This window comes from Heloderma suspectum, chromosome 1 (assembly GCF_057233095.1).
Source record: "Heloderma suspectum isolate Gila_16-S chromosome 1, 16-S_ref, whole genome shotgun sequence".
Lineage (NCBI taxonomy): Eukaryota > Metazoa > Chordata > Lepidosauria > Squamata > Helodermatidae > Heloderma > Heloderma suspectum.
Window position 1 is genome coordinate 260,060,280 of NC_139458.1, and position 17,078 is coordinate 260,077,357.

Consider the following 17,078-nt stretch of genomic DNA (forward strand, 5'->3'; position numbering starts at 1 on the left):
TTATGTTGCAAGTATTATATACTCCCAACAAGTAATTGCACATTTACATTAAGTGGAAAGACAATATATAGGAGCAGAGCATCTAAAATGTAGTATAACATGCTCCGAGTCATTTATTTGTCAAACCAACACTTCAGTTTTGTTATATCAAAATCATCTTAATCCCTTCACTGCAAGCAACAGGACAGTGTGTGTATATTTCTAAACTGCTTAGAACACCAAAAAGCCCCTAAAGTATGTGAAGTCCAACAGTCAAAATCTCTGCAAAGATATTGGGCTGGTCTGAACATAATATTAAACCACAGTTCAGAGTTAACAGAACGAGCCTAGCCTCTTCCTGGGTTCACACACTCCCCTCCTCCTCTGGTATTCAAGGAGATGTTTGGAAACTTTCATTTCTGTTTTAGATTATCCAAAGCTTGCTGTGTCATCCAAACTCAGATGAACTGTGCTTAATGGAAACAAGCCAACTTCAAACCATAGCTTATGAAGCTGGCTTGTTTTCACGAAACATAGTTAAGATTAACCACAGTTTAAGTTTCAGACAGCATGCTAAACTGCAGTTAATCAAGAATGAAAGTTTTCTATCTCCTCCTTGCAGCTGCACCAGAAGAGAAGGGAGTGTAAGAGCCCAGGGGAAAGCTAGGTTCATTGTTGTAATGCTAAACAATCGTTTAGTGTCATATCCAAATGCAGCCATTATTTGGTTTCCCTTTAAGTACTTAGGAACTAATAAGAAACTTCATGGGAATCAGTTTACACTTCCCATTGCAAACAATTTATTATGAAAACTTCTAGATCACAGGTTGGTAACCTGATGCCCTCCAGATGTTTTGGACTATAGCTCCCATCAGCCCCAGCCAGCATGGCCAATGATAAGGGATTATTGGAGTTGTAATCCAAAATGTCGGAGGACACCAATCTGCCTACCCCTTTTCTAGACCATTTCTTCAAGCCGGTATTTTAAAAAGCGTATTGTTCTCTTTAGCCACTAGAATGTCAACAAGTGACAATGTTAGAAGAAATATTCCAGGAAACATTGTGCTTGACTTCCATTTGTAAAAGACTCAGTTATATCCCTCAGCTTTAATGTGTACTTCTGCTCTTTTTAAAGACCCTTCTATTACCAGCCGTTCTATGTGGCCAGGAGTGGGCAACTTGTGGCCCTCCAGATGTTTGGGCCTACAACTCAGCCCTAGCAAGCAAAACCAGTGTTGAGGAATGATAGGGATTGTAGGCCAAAATATCTGGAGGGCCACAAGATCCCCAGTCCTGCTATATAAAAGGTAAAGGTGTCCCCAACCAGTCGTGTCCGACTCTAGGGTGCGGTGCTCATCCCCGTTTCTAAGCCGAAGAGCCAGCGCTGTCCGAAGACGCTTCCGTGGTCATGTGGCCGACATGACTGAACACCGAGGTGCACGGAACGCTGTTACCTTTCCCGCCGAAGCGGTACCTATTTATCTACTTGCAATTTCTTGCTTTCGAACTGCTAGGTTGGCAGAAGCCTAGGTTGGCAGAAGCATACCTGCTATATGCCATATAGCATACCTGCTATATGGGGTGCCATAAATTCACAACAAGGGACTCAACAATGCAATGCTATTCCGCTTTCATAATCTTCATCTATGCTTTATGCAATGCAAATCCAGGGCAACGAAGGGACGATACCTCTCAATATGGAAGATATTACATATATCAACCCAAGAAGAAGATAGAAACGAGAAGGTATACTCCAGTGAATAAAATAGGCATATTAAGTCTTCAACTTCTCAAAGTTACAGCTTATTTAAGAAGAGCTTATTAAAGAATAATATTTTATAAGCACCAGAGCTTGTCTCTCTTTTTGTGCACGCAATCTAAGAGCCCCAGGTACAACAGAGGTCTCTTTCTCCCTGGTGCATCCAGGCTCCCTGTAGCACAGGAATGCCAGACTACACATGGAAAGGAGGCAATGTGAGCCCTTTTAGTTTGCACCTTGTAAACAAACAAAATGCTACAGAACAATACATTTATTTAAGCCAGGCTTCCTGAGTTCCCCAAGGGGCAGCTGATCCATTTGTTTAAACCCAGGCCAAGCCCCACTACCTATAAAGCAGGGGCATCCAATCTGAAAAACAAATGAGTTGTGCAGGTGAGGGGAGTAGAACACTCCCCATATCTGTCCCTTGTCCCCCATCCCTTCAACTGCTTTTGCCCCAAGCTGAGCTCATTTTTTAGTAACAGAGCTTGGCTGAAGAGAACACTGCCCAAGACAGACAGACTGCAGGGAGGTAAGCCATGAGAGGGTTTAGCACACTAACACCCACCAATGCATCCCTTTGGCTCTAAATGTCATATTCCTACTGTCTGTATGCATGGTTGAGGCAGACCAAGGTTTAAACAAAATGGGCCTGCCACCAACATGTCTAGTTTTGTCCTAAGCCCAGTCTGACCTAAGAGTTCTTTCACAAGTGTGCCTCCTGATGTCACTACATAGGGAATACACACACACACATGAAGAGGAGGGTGAAGTTGGACAATGTAAGCCAGAGATGGGGAACATCTGGCCCTCCAGATGTTGCTGGACTGCAACTTCCATCAGCACTTACCATTAGCTTTGCTAGCTAGGGCTGATGGGAGTTGTAGTCCACCGACATCTGGAGGCCACACATTCCCCACCCCTGACCTAAGTCCACACCTGGTAGCCAGATTCCCAAGGCATGAGAGGCATTCCACCCATCCCCATCCCAGACTGCATGGTGACCACCATAAGAGCAGCCTCTGACCTTTACCTCTGCTTTAAGGTTTTACAATAAGAACGTGAAATGATTCAGCTTGTGTAAATAAGGATTATCTTATTTGCTATTATACAGTTTCATAATACTGCATATCGATACTGGTATATCATGGTCAACGAACTTACACTGCTCTCAGCCACTTCATTCAGGGGTTTGGTGCTAAAATAGCTTATTCTCCAAACAGAATGATGTTTCCCCGATTGCAAAATTAATTTCTTTACTGGTGCTTAATTGGCATGTATACATCTGCAGTCTCAGATTTTTTAACAGAGCAATTCCATCCAATTTAAAATCTAATTCTGGGGATACAAACAGCTACTCAACTGAGTTAAGCAGATCTTGACCCCAACTTATCAGATGCTGGCTGTAATGACAATACTAGCATTTATACAATACTTTAGACACTCCAACTGCTTCACAAACATTATGCTGTTGCAATCATGACAGGTCAACAATCCTGTAAGACAGCCACTGTTATTATCTCTTACAGCAAAGCGGGGGGCGGGGGGGGAGGCTGAGGGAGAATGGCTTGACAAATGACTTCATGGCAGCAGCAAGGTTCAAACAGGCAACTTTCTGATTCACAGCTTGGCATCTTATGAAATGAGCAGAACCAGTTGTAGTCATCTAAGAAACAAAGAAATCAGCTGCATGTGTTGCATTCAGCAATCAATGTGTTCATTTCCCAGAAAACAGCAGCAGCGCATCTGTGTTGAGACATTCCCTTTAAAGAAAAAATTCACAAGTGCAATCTAAAAAAAGTAGATCTACTCTCCAGTTCAAAACCCTAAATGATTCTGTAATATGCTGTCCCCTGCATGTACTGGCCCTTATATTTTTAAAAATTTAAAGAATTTTGTTCCACCTTACAATGTGGAAAACAAGCTAATGGCATGTTCTTTAAGCATGAACAGTTAATAGGTTGGATCTAGAGTTCAGCAGAGACGAACTCCAGAAAATGGTTGCTCCCACAGGTGGAAGGAGGGGAAGTGATTTTCAATTTCCCATAGGCAGACCCCTCTGGCCCCTCCCAAAAATCTGCACCGGAGGGTCTAGGAACCTACTGGAACAGTGTGGGAGATAGTTCTGGGGACAGCAAGGGGAAGGAGGCCACCTCACCTCCTTTCTCCAGTGGGGAGCCTCTATGGATTTCAGTTCCCTCTACGAAAGGAAGGAGCCCTTTCATTCATTCGTGGATGGGCAAGTCTGGATCTAGCCCAATGTTTTCAACCAAGAAACAGCTAGATCCACTGGTTTGCAGAGCAAGGATTTGAGTTTAAAGAAACCTTGCCTATATGATTACTGTAGACACTTGGGCAAAACCTGATTAACATTTAAAATAACATTCAAAAGCTTGTCCACAGGCAGTGTCCCCCCCGCCCCTGCTGCTTAAGAAATTAGAGCTGTGTATGGGCCTATGTCCAATCCTCATTCTAGGCAGGACAGTTACTTGCAATTCATATGGGATGCATTTGACTGTAATTGCATTATTATTATTATTATTACTATTATTATTTGTATTAATTGAAGATATTTATTGATCTGATTTTCCTACAGCTTCTGCCATTATAATGTCAGTTTAGCTTGAGAGGTGGGGTAAAAATCACTAAATAGAATTTCTACCTAGAAGCTAGGTGTGTTGCCATTCTGGAAAACCAGCTCAATGCATTTGATTTCCAATATGTCCAGGAATGTAGCAAATAAAGGATAACCTTGGAAATACAGCTTAAAAAAAAAAAAAAAGTAACAGAAAGGGAAGGACAAGTTCAAGGCCAGCAGTGAATTTAGAATTATCAAGGACAACAGGAATGCAAAAGGTCCTGCAGTAAACACTGATAATTCAAGATGAGAACTTCCTTGCAATAAAAGTGATGTAGATGGGACTAGTACTGCTAAAACAAAGGGAGGCAACATGGTGTTAACTGTGTCCATAGACTCAGAGAAGGCATCTGTAGAAGTTATCTAGAAGGCATCTGTATGAACAAAAGTCATAGCATAGCAGCCGATATGCCATTCACATAGGGTTTTAGAGCCTATCTACAAAAATACAGCCAGTAAGCAGCAACTTTTAGGCAGCCTTGTGATTGATGATATAGAAAGGGGAAATCACTGAATCAGCCTTTATCCAGCTATTACAGGAAATATTTAGCTCTCAGCACCAAGACATGGAATGGAAGAACTCCAAATACAGACTTTTCTCATCCTATTGTTATCAGAACATGTAACTAAGAAAGACCCTAGCCTATCATATTCTCTGTGGGAATGGGGCAGCACTTCTTAACTTCTAAAATGACCAGTACCAGAGTCAAATCCCAAAACTAATAACAAAATAACAGAGTCAAATCCCAAAACTAAAACATCAGTCGATAAAACTGATTTCTATCATCTCATTTTGGATTTTCCCATTTCGTTTACAAAGCAACCACAAGTGGATTCAGTGCAAAATAAGTAACTCCACCACCCCCCACCTCCCAAAGGGGGCTTGAAAAAATATTTCAAAAATCCTCAAGTGCTAGCACAGTCTTCCAAATGCTTTGACATGGCATCAGCATCAACCCTCTAAGTTGGCAATGCACGTTCACTCAATTTGTCACTTTGTTAAAGGGAACTGTTTGCATTTTAGATGCATCAGTGTTCTTAAGTCTCAAATGAAGACCAATGTGGAATGCATACATTGTACAGAGACCAGGAGCAGGGAATGTTTGGTAAACCAGAAGGAAATCTCTCAAAACACTATTATTGCGGAGGTAATCCATAGCTTCTCCTTGTAAAAAAACAAAAAATGAAAAAATTCGGCAGAAGCAGTAAGGTTTGGTCTGGAGGCAGCAGAATTGGAGACTTTGTACTTTCAAAGTGGGGGCCTGTTGCAGTGAAAACAGAGTTTTATGATGGCACATGACTCTTTATTGTTTTAGACTTTGGAGTGTGCATCTGACTTTGCAGTGAAAAATTCATTTTGCATAAATAGGGTCAAATTTCAAATGGGTGTGTATGTGTGTTTATCACACACATATGAAAATTAATGACAGGGCTAGTTACCATATGTATGCAATGAATATGAACTTGAGCACGCTCCGGGAGAGAGCGCAGGACAGGAAGGCCTGGCGTGCTATGGTCCATGGGGTCACGAAGAGTCGGACACGACTGAAGGACTGAACAACAACAACAACAAAGTTACCATATGTAGTCCTTTCAAAGATGTTTCCACACTCCTTACTTCAGTCAAAACATGTCACATCCCTATACTTCAAGCTGCTTTATGTTGGCTATGAGTTGCTGTAAAAGCCAACTACCCCCATTGTTGGTTTATGAACAATTCACAACCATTATAGTAAAAGCTAGCCCTCACACTACATAAAGCCATAAATCAGACATTTGTCAATTTCCCTCTGTTCCTTTACCAAGAGAACCATATATTTTACTCAGAACCTACAACCAACTTTTCATTTCATCAGGAGATAAGTAATTCAGAAACCCTATCCAGCAGGAAAGGGGTGTAGTGCATTAGGAAGTGGCAGGTCTATACAGTATAAGCTTTAATGTTTTGTGAACTTTATGCAACAAAACTTTTTTGGTTAACCAAGTAACACTATTTAGTACAGGGAATTTCTTACCTGAAACTCTGTTTCTGTGCTTCAGATCCACCAATCCAGAATGAATGGGAATTCGAATGGGATTTCCTTTTCACACTTGTCTGTCAAAAGAGAGCAGCCAATCATCTTCAGCTTGGTGTATCTACTTCTTTTCTTGAACGAAATTCCAATATGCACTTCCTAATGCTGTTAGAAAGACAAGGAAACCTGTACAGCTAGCAGGGTTCCAGTAGCCATTAAATCAGATGGGTCACCGGATTGGTGGATCTAAGACAAGAAACTAAATTAAAGACAAGAAATTGCACTTTCCCATACCTGAATCAACCAATCCAGAGCAAATGATCTTGATTATTTGCTATCCACATGTATCGGCACAAACAACTATGACACCTCAAACATCACTTTAGACCTAGGGAAGGCATTAGCTACAATTTTTAAAGGATTACATATGTAAATGTTTCTCCCTAAAATACAAGGTACCAATAAATATTCTGTTGTAGCAGACTTGCAGGCTATGGCCAGGATCCAAAGAGTTTATTTGGGTTTGCATAAGGACTTAGACACGACCAATGGGATTTCTTTGAAGAACAGTCCCCCATGGCAAAAATTACAAAGTGCTTCTGAAAATCCCCCCAGTTTCAAAAGAGGGTTGAGGGAGGGGGATGCTCTTCATGACCCACCACTCCAAAGTTCCCTTCATGGAACTAGTTGCTGTCCTTTGGATCGTAGCCTATTTGGCCTGTTTTTCTGGTCACCGTGTCAAGTATACCCCACATAGACCTTACTGGTTGATACAAGAACAAGGCTGTATTCAGAATAATGCCCAAACCAAGGTTTGGCATTATGTCCTAAGGTAACCTATGATGGTTATCGTTCTCAAAAATAAGCAGAGATGAAGAAGAGGCTGCATGTCTCTTTTAGCCAAAGTGACCAATGGCAATTTCACTGGAGAAGAAAATAGTCAATTCGCACCACCAGAAACTAAAGTAATGGAGGAAGCAGTCCTATTGCATTCCTGGATTGAAGCAAGCTAGAACTTCAAGCTAGGACTTTGAGAACTTAGGAGGGGTATAAATACTCCAAAATGAATCAATGATGCTAATTCTGTTTCAACTAAGAGGGATTCTTATATGTATCCTTACTTGTCTTTTATGCAACTAGATAGCAAGACCTAGCTACCTCTTGACAGACCTTCTGATGCTCTTGTTTTTTTAACTGCCAGTACAGACGCATACCTATGGTCTACATGGGGGGAAAAACACATCCTTATCATGGCTATATTCCAATACCAATGGTGCTAAAATGCATAATATAAAACGTTATTATTTTAACAGGATATAATTATGATTTACTCTAATCACAAAGGCCGGTCCATAATCATGTATAACTCATCATATACTTCTTTGTGTCACATTTATGTATAAGTGTACTTTTATATGAATAAAATGATAAAACAAATAATATTCCAATACAGAACAGGTCAACTGTTCTCACTGCACTAGAAACCTATCGGTGCACCAAACCCTTGATCAAATCTAGCATTCTTCCTGAATAATGCAGAGCCTTAGACTATACAGTTGTAACATTTGTTATTATGCTGCCCAATAGGCTGAAGATGACAACATTCATGTGGTGTGCAAGGAAACCTCAAGGAAACTCCTTAAGACACAACTACTCCAAGAATGAAGGGAAAACACTGAGACTAGCAGGAGATGTCACTAACTGCACTGTGTGTGCAATCAGTCATTTTAGATACTCCCTAGAGCTAGCAGTAGGGATGATCCTTCCTTCTTTACCTGTACCTGATGTCATGATTCTAGCACGGCAGCATTTAAGAGAAACAGATGTCATGTCAACTTCTATCTGATTCAAAACATAAAATTCAGGAGATTCAATCTGAGCATGTGCCTCCCAGTTAGAGAGAGACAGACTGACAGATTCACCAGACAAGAAAGAACAACAATCATGTAATTTAAGTTATACTGACATTAGTCCAAATGTCTGTTCTCACAAGCTGAAGTTCCTAGCAAATGTGGCCTCTTTCTTAATGAGATGAATAACAGAAATAAAACCAGACTGGAAGGTTATTTTCTGGCTAGTTCCTCTGATACTTGAATAGATGGTCCAGCACAGCTAGCCACTTACAGTCAACCAATATACACTGGTCATTTAAAGTCAAAAGTAAAAATAAGACATAGCGGGTAAAGCTAGCATACAAGACTGAATGGATGGATACTGGATCACTAGAGAGACTGTTGAAGCAAATGGTACTTTTATTATCATGGATAACTAAAGTTAGGAAATGTGTTATATCATTCTTCACTTTCTTCCCATTGGTCCTTCTATAAAATTATAGGAAGCCAAAAAGCCTACTCAATTCTATTAAAAGGGAGGGGGGGAAGGCATATGAAGTGCATGGAAACAACAGCTCTCCATACCTCAGCTGGGTGCAGTGTTGATAAAAATCAATGATTTTCTAAAAAATAAATACTCAGATTTTTTGTATTTAAATTGGATTTTTAAAAATTTAAATCAGATTTTGAAATTTTCTTCAAAATCAAAATTGAAATTGTTTTTACTGAAATAATTACTAAAAAAAGAGCCTAGATCAAAGATATCATCATGAACACTAATTATACAACAGCCATTTATGGAGATGGGAGATAACCTGATCAGCCCCATTCTGCACTGCAGGTGGTGTACAGACCTGCGTAGTCGCACGCTCTCTCTCTCTCTTTCTCTAGGCCTTGCCTCTCTCTAACTGCAAAGATACAGAAGGTCAATAAATAGAGAATTTGGGGAGATGGAGTAGATCTGAATGAGGAATCTGGGTATAAATGCAAGGGATAAGGGAGGGGAATAGAAAGTGAAATCAAAAGTGAACAGAGCATACTCAAGCAGCCCTTCTGCATTGTATACCTGCCTTCTAATGAAACCTACATCTCTGAATATACTTCTACTAAAAATGATTAAATAGGATCTTCCTCACTAGTGATTTAAACTATGATTTAAATCATTAAATGTGAGTCCTTCAGCGAAGCAATTTAAATCAATTTGATTTAAATCAAATCAACCCTGGCTAGGTGTGGAGAATATTTTTCATCTATTTCCCCTTATTTCTCAGTTGCATGTAGTCTTGCCATGTGTACATATAGAACAGTTTTCCCCAACCTGGTGCCCTCCAGGTGTTTTGGACCAAAACTTCCATCAGTCCTAGGCAGCACAGCCAATGATTAGGAATGCTGGAAGTTGTAATTCAAACCATCTGGAGGGCACTAGGCTGGGGAAGGCTGATACAGAGACATACAGTTAACTTCAGAATGATGGCACAACTGACTTCCACATTTTACAACACTATTCCAAGTATTATGTACTGGACAGATAGCAGGTAGCAATGATAAAGGAAACAGAGGCCTGGTGTGAACCCTGCACTATGGTTTAACTATGGGTTGTTAACCACAAACAACCCAGGAAGAGAAACCATGATTTGTTGCGCAGGGTTCGCACATAACATCAACCCATGATTCAACAACAATCCACACTCAACCCATACTCAGGGTTGTCATTATGTGCAAATCAGGTCAGAGACAGATGCATCTAAGTCTCCTGCAGGCTCCCCACAAACCCCGTCAAGGCAACATTTGCAGAATCTGCATAAGATCAGGCCCCACTGGATGAAACCAGGAGGCCCATCTGACTCAGCATCCTGCTTCCAACCAGATGCTTCTACAAGGCCCATCAGGATGGCATGAACACAATAGCCCTACCCCACTGATCCTGTCCCAGCAGCAAATGGTTTCATTTAGCTACTATGGCTAACAGTTAATAAATGTCTTTTCCTCCCTGAATATGTTTAATCTGCTTTTAAAGACACTAAGGGCGCAATCCTAAGTAGATAGGCGGCTGCCTCCGACCTTGGAGGTGGCCGCCTATCCAAAACAAGGCAGGAGAGGCACGGGGGGATCGTTCCTTCTGCGCCTCTCCTGCCTTGCTCTTTTTCACTGGACAGCAGTTTTTGGCTGTCAAGAGGCAGGGGGGGCCCGACCGGGAGTGGAAGCGGCCGTACGACACATAGGACATGTCTTACATGCAGCTCTGCTCTCTCTACCCTGGAACGCTCCCCTCCCCGCCCCTTTTCAGTCGCTCTGTGCTTGTCTTCCGAGCAGAGGTCGGGGCTTCTCCACACTGCCTCAGAGGCAGCGTGGACGAGCGGGAAGTCAGATTTCCAGGAACCGACCTCAGAGTGCAGGCTCTGAGGTCGGTTCCCAGAATAAAGCATATCCTATGGCCCTCTAGACAGTGTCTAGTGGCCATAGGATTGCTCTCTAAGTTTGTGGCTCTCATCCCATTTATTAACAATGAATTCCAAAGGCTAATTATGCACAGTGTGAAGAACTTTCTTTTGTCTATCTTGAATCTACTACCAATCTCATTGACTGACCACAATTTGTAGCATTTTGAGAAGTGGGGGCATCTCAATTCACTTTCACCACAAACATGAGTAGCTGTATAAACCTCAATCAGGCTTCCCCTTAGGCACCTTTTAGACTAAGAAGCCTCAAATACTTTAGCCCAGCATAGGCCAACTGGTGTTTTTGGACTACAGGTGTCTTTGGACTACAAATCTCAATGCCAGCAGCCAGGGGTTATGGGCACTGCAGTCCAGAACAACTAGAGGACCCCAGATTGCCTACCTGTGCTTTAGCCTTTCCACATGGAAAAACTGCAGTAAATCTTTGTTGAAACAAGCCAGCTTTAAACCACAGTTTATGGGTCTGGCTTGTTTAACAAACCATAGTTAATATTAATCAAAATTTAGGGTTTAGATGCCCCTTCATGGATCACTGCCTTGTTGTGGCGAAGGGGCTTGCGTAACTCAGTGAAGCCATAAGCTATGCCGTGCAGGGCCACCCAAGACGGACAGGTCATGGCAGAGAGTTCTGACAAAATGTGGTCCACTGGAGAAGGAAATGGCAACCCACTCCAGTATTCTTGCCAAGAAAACCCCATGGAACGGATCACAAGGCTAAAAGAGATGACGCCGGAAGATGAGCCCCTCAGGTCGGAAGGTGTCCAATATGCTACTGGGGAAGAGCAGAGGGTATTTCCAAGTAGCGCCAGAAAGAGTGAAGCGGCTGGGCCAAACCCGAAAGGACACTCAGCTGTGGATGTGTCTGGTGGTGAAAAGAAAATCCGATGCTGTAAAGAACAATATTGTTTAGGAACCTGGAATGTCAGATCAATGAATCAAGGTAAGCTGGAGGTGGTCAAACATGAGATGGCAAGATTGAACATCGACATCTTGGGAATCAGCGAACTAAAATGGACAGGCATGGGCGAATTTAATTCAGGTGACTATCATATCTACTATTGTGGGCAAGAATCCCTTAGAAGAAATGGAGTAGCACTCATAGTCAACAAAAGGGTGGGAAAAGCAGTACTGGGGTACAATCTTAAAAATGATAGAATGATCTCAGTACGAATCCAAGGCAAACCATTCAACATCACAGTAATTCAAGTCTATGCCCCAACCACTGAGGCCGAAGAAGCTGAGGTTGATCGGTTCTATGAAGACCTACAACACCTTCTAGAACTAACACCAAAAAAAGATGTCCTCTTCATCATAGGGGATTGGAATGCTAAAGTAGGAAGTCAAGAAATCACCGGGATAACAGGCAGGCATGGCCTTGGTGTACAAAATGAAGCAGGACAAAAGCTAATAGAGTTTTGCCAAGAGAACATGCTGATCATAGCAAACACTCTTTTCCAACAGCACAAGAGGCGACTCTACACATGGACGTCACCAGATTGTCAATATCGAAATCAGATTGATTATGTCCTTTGCAGCCAAAGATGGAGAAGCTCCATACAGTCAGTAAAAACAAGACCTGGAGCTGACTGTGGCTCAGATCATGAGCTGCTTCTTGCAAAATTTCGGCTGAAATTGAAGAACGTCGGGAAAACCACTAAACCGTTCAGGTATGACCTAAATCATATCCCTGATGAATATACAGTGGAGGTGAGGAATAGATTTCAGGGATTAGACCTGATAGACAGAGTGCCTGAGGAACTATGGACGGAGGTCTGTAACATTGTTCAGGAGGCAGCAACGAAATCCATCCCAAAGAAAAAGAAATGCAAGAAAGCAAAGTGGCTGTCTGATGAGGCTTTACAAGTAGCTGAGGAAAGAAGGGAAGCAAAAAGCAAGGGAGAAAGGGGAAGATATACCCAACTGAATGCAGAGTTCCAGAGAATAGCAAGGAGAGACAAGAAGGCCTTCTTAAATGAACAATGCAAAGAAATCGAGGAAAACAACAGAATGGAAAAGACTAGAGATCTCTTCAAGAAAATTGGAGATCTCAAGGGAACGTTTTGTGCAAAGACGGGCATGATAAAGGACAAAGAAGGCAGGGACCTAACAGAAGCAGATGAGATTAAGAAGAGGTGGCAAGAATACACAGAAGAACTCTACAGGAAAGATCTGAATGTCCCTGATAGCCATGATAGTGCGGTCACTGAACTTGAGCCGGACATCCTCGAGAGTGAAGTCAAGTGGGCCTTAGGAAGCATTAGTAACAACAAAGCTAGCGGAGATGACAGTATTCCAGCCGAGCTATTTAAAATCCTAAAAGATGATGCTGTTAAAGTGCTGCATTCAATATGCCAACAAATCTGGAACACTCAACAGTGGCCACAAGACTGGAAAAGGTCAGTTTACATTCCAATTCCAAAGAAGGGCAACGCCAAAGAGTGTTCAAACTACCGCACAATTGCGCTCATTTCACCATGCCAGCAAGGTGATGCTCAAAATCCTACAAGCTAGGCTTCAGCAGTATGCGAACCGAGAACTACCGGAAGTACAAGCTGGGTTTCGAAGAGGCAGAGGAACTAGAGATCAAATCGCCAACATTTGCTGCATCATGGAGAAAGCAAGAGAATTCCAGAAAAACGTCTATTTCTGCTTCATTGACTACGCTAAAGCCTTTGATTGTGTGGATCACAACAAACTGTGGCCAATTCTTAAAGTGATGGGAGTACCAGACCACCTTACCTGTCTCCTGAGAAACCTGTACGAGGGTCAAGAAGCAACAGTAAGAACCAGACATGGAACAACCGATTGGTTCAAAATTGGGAAAGGAGTACGACAAGGCTGCATATTGTCACCCTGCTTATTTAACTTATATGCAGAGTACATCATGAGAAATGCCGGGTTGGATGAATCACAGGTCGGAATTAAGATTGCCGGGAGAATTATCAACAACCTCCGATATGCAGACGATACCACCCTAATGGCAGAAAGCGAAGAGGATCTCAAGAGCCTCTTGTTGAGGGTGAAAGAGGAGAGTGCAAAAGCTGGTTTGAAACTCAACATTAAAAAAACTAAGATCATGGCATCTGGCCCCATCACTTCCTGGCATATAGAAGGGGAAGAAATGGCAGCAGTGACAGATTTTACTTTCTTGGGCTCCAAGATCACCGCAGACGGTGACTGTAGCCATGAAATTAAAAGACGCTTGCTCCTTGGGAGGAAAGCTATGGCCAACCTAGACAGCATAGTAAGAAGCAGAGACATCACCTTGCCGACAAAGGTCCGTCTAATCAAAGCTATGGTTTTCTCAGTAGTAATGTATGGCTGTGAGAGCTGGACTATAAGGAAGGCTGAGCGCCGAAGAATTGATACTTTCGAACTGTGGTGCTGGAGAAGACTCTTACGAGTGCCCTGGACTGCAAGGAGGTCAAATCAGTCCATCCTAAAGGAAATCAACCCTGAGTGCTCATTGGAAGGACAGATAATGAAGCTGAAGCTCCAATATTTTGGCCACCTAATGCGAAGAGAAAACTCCCTGGAAAAGACCCTGATGCTGGGAAAGACTGAAGGCAAAAGGAGAAGGGGACGGCAGAGGATGAGATGGCTAGATAGCATCACGGATGCAATGAATATGAACTTGAGCACGCTCCGGGAGAGAGCGCAGGACAGGAAGGCCTGGCGTGCTATGGTCCATGGGGTCACGAAGAGTCGGACACGACTGAACGACTGAACAACAACAACAAAGGGTTTAGATGACACACTCAACTACAATTAACCTATAATGGAAGGAGATGCTTCGGATCTCCTCCTCATGGCCACACTGGAAAGGAGAGGAGGAAATGCACAAGCCTGAGGCTCACTGTAGCTTATTCTCATAACACTAAGCCATGGTTTAGCATTATCTCCGATATTGCTATCGGAGGCACAGAAACACAGGCACCAGAAACTGAAATTGTTTTTCCTAACTTCAAGGGACTAATAAAGAAATAGAAATAAAAGAATGTGGGAAAGAATCAAGCAGAAGCAGGATATTTCTCTCCTTTTCCTACTTCAAACTAGCAGTTTAAATGGTAACATTTGTTTTGTCAGATTGCTTGCATTCTAATTAAAACCTGAAGGTTGCATTTCAACTGACTGAAGATCCTTGTTAAAGCTCAATGGGTGAAAGCCAATGGTGTCCATCCATCAACAGAATTTATTCCCCTTCCTTCCATACAGCACCCCCAAAACAAGCCAGACTTCATAAGCCAACAACAAACTATGGGTTCTGTTTGTGGTTTACAGCTGGTTAACAAGCCATGGTTTGTTTGCAGGGATTGGTTCAGACACAATGTCAAGCTAATTTCAACAAACCACACAATAGATTACCATTATGTGTGAGCCAGGCCATTATCAAGATTTTAAGAAGAAAAATGATGAAGGCACTGAAATCTTATCATATTAATCTTAGCATGCTTAAAGGGCATGGTGCATAAAGATATGTATTACATAGTCCCTGGAAAAAAATAATTACATCTTTGATTTTAGATTTGACTGGTATTGTATCCATTCCAATTGCCCAATTTGATGGATATTTTACCTATTCATAATGATACAAATTAATTTCATGAAACCATGCACTTCTACAAATGGAACATTTTCAGTGGGAAAATACTGCAATAGAAAAGTTTTCCATCTCACATCACTGGATATGATTGGGCATCCCAGTTCAAAATACATTCAACTGCTAAGTAAATCTCATTGATTTCACTAAAACATGCCTCCAAGTGAACATTCCTAGGATTGTAGGCTAAGAGAAGATGCCAGGTAGCTTGAACCCACCTGCACTCCATATGGATACCAGTCATTTGTGACAAGGAAACTTCAGAGCCACGCACTTCAAGAACCTGTAGTGATGCAATAACATACAGCAACTATAATTTGCAATGAGACACAAAGCCACGTTGCTTAAGGAAACTGCTGGAGCCTGTTCATTTTGCAGGACATTTTAGCTAGAGAAATTACAAAAAATATGGTTGACTGGCAGTAGGCTCACAACAAATAAGAGGAAGCATCTCTTTATAATTAGGTTGTGGAATTCACTCACAATGTGATTATGGTAAGTAGCTTAGATGACTTTTTAAAAAAGATAACCCAAATTACAGAGGATAGATATGCTTATAGCTATTGCTGATAGATCTAGGTGGAACCATCAAGTACGAACACAGTATACCTCTGAAAACTACAAGCTGGGGGCAAAGAAAGGGATCTATTGCCCTCCTGCCTTTTTTCTGGGCTTCCTGGAAGCATATGGATCCAGAATACTGGACTAGATTCACCTATCCAGCATGGCTCTTACATTGGAAATACAGATTTTAACTGCTAAGTAAATCTCACTGATTTCACTAATACAAGCTTCCAAATATCCTAGTGTATAGTTCAAATAGCAAGACTATGCCACCCATCAAACCTGAAACTATGACTATACAATTCTCACAGGATATGACCACAAATGCCGAATACATAAGAACAGCTTTGCTGAAGTAATCCAGTCATAATTTACAAATCAAATTTCTATATGTTGCATTTTTGTTCTCTTTCATTGCACCACTGTCAAAGATACTATTTATTTATTTATTATTAAATTTATTAATCGCCCATCTGGCTGGTCACCCAGCCACACTGGGTGATGTACAACATACAATAAAACAGTTTAAAACAATAAAATTCTACAATAAAAACATTTTCTAAAATACCCTAACCCACCCCAAATGCCTGCCTGAACAACCACGTTTTTAATGCATGATGGAAGCTCATTAAAGAGGGGGCATGACGGAGTTCCCCAGGGAGGGAGTTCCACAGACTGGGGGCCACCACAGAAAAGGTCCTCTCCCTCGTCCCCACCAGTCTAGCTGTCCTGGCTGATGGGACAGAGAGAAGGCCATCCGAGGCTGATCTTGTTAAGCGGCCTGTCTGATCTTGTTAAGCGGCCTACTACAAAAACAATAAGCCATCCTTTTCCTCTAAATATCTCAATATCAGACTCCCCTGTTCATTCCAACACCAATAGCTTCTGAAAAAGAGCCCGGTCTCATCCTCATTTATTGCACTAGTTCACACATCACGATAAGCTACCATGGATGAATTCACCTGTGGGGTCTCAGAAGTGCAATGCCTGCCATTTTGAATATGTAAGTCACAGCAGGGGCACACCATGGTGTGCAGTATTCTAGGGTTACCTGAGGGCTGTTTAACCCTCAAATAACCCATGACGCCCAGGTTCGCACGACATGACAAGCTACGATGCACTCCTGCTGCAACCTGCATATTCAAAATGGTGGCTGGCATGTGTCTTGGAGCCCTGAGTGGGTGGCTTAACCCAAGGTGGCTTATCATGCATGTAAACCAAGTCACTGTCTC

General features: G+C 42.0%; 1 protein-coding gene across 14 annotated transcripts in view; it reads right to left on the reverse strand.

The window, feature by feature from the left end:
- The window catches only part of FBXW11 (F-box and WD repeat domain containing 11), a 99,616-nt gene that overhangs the window by 74,519 nt on the left and 8,019 nt on the right, over nucleotides 1-17,078 (reverse strand). For 2 of the 14 annotated variants that reach the window (XM_084825688.1, XM_084825646.1), the window contains exons 2-3: nucleotides 15,501-15,565; nucleotides 6,392-6,471 (exon numbers count right to left, since the gene is read on the reverse strand). The exons of 2 other annotated variants lie outside the window; for them this stretch is intronic. The gene's annotated coding sequence lies outside the window, so the exon portion shown is untranslated. Of the gene's footprint in view, nucleotides 1-6,391; nucleotides 6,638-15,500; nucleotides 15,566-17,078 lie in introns of those variants that run through there. 10 more of the 14 variants (XM_084825654.1, XM_084825595.1, XM_084825678.1 and 7 more) reach the window with 7 other exon arrangements.